This window comes from Crocuta crocuta, unplaced genomic scaffold (assembly GCF_008692635.1).
Source record: "Crocuta crocuta isolate KB4526 unplaced genomic scaffold, BGI_CrCroc_1.0 scaffold113, whole genome shotgun sequence".
Lineage (NCBI taxonomy): Eukaryota > Metazoa > Chordata > Mammalia > Carnivora > Hyaenidae > Crocuta > Crocuta crocuta.
The window spans coordinates 1,581,832-1,587,186 of NW_027530368.1; positions in this window are offsets into that span (position 1 = coordinate 1,581,832).

Here is a 5,355-nt window from a genome sequence, read left to right on the forward strand (position 1 = left end):
TCTTCATTTTGTGTGTCTTCCTAATAAAAAATGTACATGGGTGACAAAAAACCAAAAACATACAGGTGCCTCAGATTGGCAGATCCTAGGTCACTTATCTCTGTCCTGGCTGCAAGAGAGGCTAGGGAAGTTTCTGGATTTTACTTGGTTTAGGGCTCATTGTAAAATGGATGCTGGATGTTCCAAAAGCTTGGACTGGCTCCTGCTCTGAACTTTTTGTTCCTGTTCTATGAAAAGACAGGGAGTTTTTTTACTAGAATGTAAGTGTCTGGGCACACTGTTTAGCTCAACTGACATTTTTTGTAGTGTATTTGCTACATGAAGGAAGCCCAATATTGAATCAGAATTCTGGCCAACTTCTTTATCTCATGGCTGATGAGTGTTTTGAGTACTACTTTTTAGGGGAACATACCTGTTGAGGGGAATCCTCCAGCAGGTCACCTTACTTAATCCTTAAGCCACCTGGGAAGGGGGTTGCAACTGAGAGGTGTGTTAAGAATTTTTCACTGTTTTTCAGATGGTGGCACAAATGCTCTGACTTCAAACAGCTAGGTCATAACGAGACCAGCCTGTTTCTCTAGGGTGCATTCCATCTGTATAAATTCTGTTTGTTCATGGGTGCCAGGAGGCCCTATAAGACAAAGTGACTACAATTTAAAACCATCCTATGAGGTAAAAAAGCTGTTATTCAAAGAGATCTGTCTGGAAGAGTTTTTTTCCAGTTAGCTCACATGTAACTAGAAGTATGAAAGCAGGGAGTAATCATGGACCAATTTAAGTGGAGATTAGAGAATCTCAAGTTCAGGGCAAAAAAAAAAGGTAAAATGGGATATACCCATTTCCTGTGACTAAAGCCATTATACTTTAATCATAACAAAGTAAAACTGGCCTTTTACTCACTTCTATCATAAGTTATACTTGAAATGTTAAGTTGGAACTAATTTGGAAGCCCAAGATTGGTGAGGTTCCGTAAATCCTTTCTTAAAATGGTTCAAGTTCGTACACTGTGAACCTAGAATGGCCAGGCCACTGTCAGCTCTCTTCAGTTATCACAGCATGTCCACTTTTTGTCCAATGTCATGCTGGGTGACAGGTTGACAGGACTAGAGCAAGATCCTGTTGTGGAGCTCAGGGACCATATGGAAAAACAGACACCTACATAAATCGATCGTTTTCAAGGGCCATATGTGCAGTGCAAGTTATGCACAAGTTGTGGGCCCTTAAGTTTACTGTGGGGCAATCAGAGGTGGCTCCCTGGAGAAGACAAGGCTTGAACTGGCTTACAAGATGGGTAACCGCATAACCAAGCTTACATGTAGCATGGCTTGTACAGAGAGGTACAGCGGTCCAGTATTACTACAGGGTAGATTTCAGTTGAACAGGTAGGTAGTGGTTAAGTCATATAAAAGACCTTGGGTTTTTGCCAGTAGGTGATGGAGAATCTGAAGGATTTTAGATAAGCAAATAGTGGACAGATTTTCACTTCAGTGGACTCTGATAGCAGGGTGGAAATGCCAAGGCGAGGGTACTAGGGCAGTGAGTCCAAAATATAATGTGAGCAATTGTTAAATTATAAGGAAGAGGAAGGTTGGAGATAAGCAAAAGTACTGATTTTTCAATAAAGGAAAGAGGAATTCAAATAGAAATCAGTGAGTTTAAGTTCAAGGTGGGTCTCTTACAAGTGACAGACCCAACTAAAATTAGTTTAGTGCTAGTTTCTTACACTGCTTGACAACGCCAAACATCTGTCTCCCTCCAACTCTACTGTATCTACATCATTTCCAAAGTGGGTGCTGCCCACATGATTACAAAGATGGCAGCCAACTGTTAACAGTTTAGCAACTCAGTGGTAAATGACCATTTCTTAGTTCCAGACCAATCTCTAGACCAACTCTCACTGGTCTGGCTGGGATCATGCGACCAACCCAAACAAATCCCTGTCTGACTGGCCAGACCTGGGTCATAGGCCACCCCTGGAGCTGGGGATAGTTTGGCCTCATTTGAACGATGTGGTTTGAGGAGTAAAGGGTTCACTACCAAACTGCTGGGAAAAATATTCTGGGTAGTTTTAATTACACCGGCTAAGAAAAATGAAAAATGAGCAAATTATCTAATCCCATGGGTTGCTAATCCCACCAACCATGATTTTTAAGGAATCAAGCAAAATATGTGAGAAAGGTTATTATAGTAATCTAAAGGAGAAATTATGAGACCCAAAACATAGAAGTCAATACTGAAATGACTAAGTATATACCTAGGTGATCACTTTAAAAAGCAACTGTAGGTCTGTCCAACTCACCCAAGTGTGACGCTGATCATAATTGATTGCATAGGCCAGAATGCAATAGCAAAAAGAACTAGTAAAGCCTGGAGGGTATACCAGACCACATGCTTCAAACAATTACTGCTAAAGAGAAAAAGCTCTTGGTTGAATTTTGGCTTTAAGGTCTGTCTGAATTATTCCAGAAGTGGGGCATGTTTGCTGGATAACCTTACCCATCCACAAGGAGGCAGCTTCCACTGCATTCTCTGGAGTCTGCCGTCTGTGGCTCCAGCCTACTTCTCTGCTGGGCCGTGTCCTGCACGCACCTCGAAGCCAGGAACATCCAAAACGGAGTTTGTCCGCCACCTTCACCCCAAACCTAGCCCTCCTCCACTCACTGCACTGCCCCCGCCCCCTCACCCTCGCCGCCCAATCCAGTCACTCCATTCCCTTCCCTTCCCACGTATCCTACATCTCTGCTGCCCCAGCTCCGGTTGAGACCTCACATCTCATCTGGACCACCGCGGTAGCCTCAGAGCTTCTGTCCTCGCTTCCAATGTCCGCCCCCTCCAGTCCCTCCTCTTCCCTGGAGCCAGAACGATCTTTCTAAAACTCAAATCTAAAAACGACTCCCCTGCTGAGAGCTCCTCCACGGCTCCCTTGTTCTGGAGGGAGAAACTCACACTCCCCAGTTTGGAAGCCGGGTTGCGGTGGGGACGGGAAGTGAGGTGTCCGCGGGAGGGGTAGAGGCGTGAGGGCAGCTCAGAACGGAGGGTCGAGAACCCTGGGCGTCCCCAGGCTGGGCAAGAACGGCCCGCTGGTGGACCGGGACCGGGAAGCAGGAGCAGCACGGGGCTGACCAGGCCGGGGAGGGGCGTGACCCTGCGGAGCTGCGGGTTCCGGGGAGGNTTCCCGGGTGGGAACTGCAGAGGGGCTGCGGGGCCGCCCGCGGCCGGAGCTCGAGGACGGACTCGGGGAGAGCGCGGCGCTGGGCTCCGCGGCTTCCCCTTGCCTTTCTGTCATTCATTCCTAGTTGTTTCGGTCACACATTGGGTCCAGGTGGCGGGCATTCGGAGAAATGTCAGGCCCAGGCGCACTCTGGCGGAGCTCGCGAAACGGTGGAGGTTGGGGGCGAGGGGAACAGACACATAAACAGTAGTAATCCGGTGGGCACCGAGAGAGCGGTGTTGATGTGCCGCAGCCACAGCAGCCACAGCTATGCCACAGCCGGGAGTCCTGGAGTGGGTGCCGGAGAGTGTCAGGGGTCTGGCTTTGGGCAAGTCCTCCCAGCAGCCTCTGTGACCTTAACCCTTTCCGTATCCGACTTGCCCGGAGTAGAAGCCCAGCAGAGGGCACTCGCCACGCGTTCTAGTTTTCTCTCCTTTCTGATTCATTCTTTCCTCAGTTCATCCACTTTGTGCTCTCTCATATTCTTCCTTCTCTCCTGCTGCCTTTGAACCCGCCACCACCAAGTATAATAAAACGCTGGTGACTTTCACCATGGACAATCAGAATTCTAGGGATTTTGTCAGATTGCTCGTGTAAAGGCGGCTGCCCACCAGATTAGCTAAAATGGAGGGAAGATTTCCAAAGAATCAGAAACGCTAACCACCATCACCCTTTAGCGATTATTGCTTCTGCCTGCCACCTGGTTACCCTCTGCCTTTGTTCCCCCAAGGCTCTGTCCTCAGAAGAGTCTCCACCCCTCTGCCCCTCCCTCCACCCCAACCTTAGCCTGGCCCACAACAGCAAGTTTCTGTCCCTCCATTCAGTCTCACTCTAGATCTTCCTTCTGACCTGTATTTCAGCTGCCTGCTAGAATCTCTCTGCAAGTGCCAGTAGGCAGGCCCTGAACGGTGTGCTCATTCTGCTCATCCATTTGTTCATTCATCTATCCATCCATTCCCAAGTCCTCCTGAGGACCTCCCTGGCTCAGTTGGGTAGGCTGCCGTAACAGGACAGACTCCATCTTGGCCTTTGAAATGAGCAGATGAAAGAGCCAGTGTACAGGTCATTTTAAAGAAATGCTTCTAGATTCTCTAACACAGGACTCTGCTCTGGGCCATCAGGAAAGGTCTGAGAGTACCCGGGACTGGTGGGCGAAGGGATACCACCTTCAGCACCGGCCCTGGGTGAACAGCGCTCGAGTCTCCCACCTGCCCTCCCCTCCAGTCCCAGGCCCTAGTGCTACTCCCTTTGTAATGCCTCTTATCTGGGCACCTTTCCGGACTAGCTTCAAAAGACACTGTTTTGTGCAGGTTACTTTGGCACCAAGAGGCCTAACAAACTCCCTTTAGCCTGACATTCAAGGCCTGCCACGCCCTAGTTTCAGTCTCCCTTTCAGCATGTGCTCAACTATGGTAGCCACGGGGTGGTGGGTGGAGACAGGGGGAGTGTTGCTGCCAATGGTAAAAATGTTTCTCCTTCAGGTCATTTAATTGAATTCTGCTCTTTTCTTGCCAGTAAGAATTAGTACGCCCCGCAAAGTGTAGCTGGCTTGGTGAGCAAGGCCACATCCCACAGGAGGGTGTGGCATGTTAACCAGGCTTGTGGGATAGGTGGTGTTTGGTCCTACAGTGCATGGTCAGTGGCATGCTGGCCTAGTGAGGCACGTCTGAGGCTTGCTGCCCGGCCTCTCCTGGCTCTGCATCTCACTAATAGATCCAACCGTGGCACTCTTTCCTTGGTGCCTCAGTTTCCTCACCTCTAAAACTGAAATCGTGACAGTGTCTCTCTCACAGCATTATCATGAGGAGTTTAGTATATCTGGAGTCAACGTGAGTTATTTACAATTCCACTCCCTGGGGAGCTCCTGGGTGGCTCAGTCGGTTAAGCATTTGACTCTGGCTCAGGTCATGATCTNAGACATTAAAAAAAATAATAATAAATAAAAATAAATAAAATAAATACAATTTCACTCCCCACCTCCACTTACTCCCCCAGAAGTTTATTCTGTGTTCTGGGGAGCATAAGTGGACATCTGACACCATGCAGCCCCTCTGATGTAGCCCGTGGCCATGCTGGCGGGCCAGTGGCGGGGGGGGGGGGGATAGGGGNGGCCTGGGCCAGGCCGGGGGTGGCATCATCTTGCT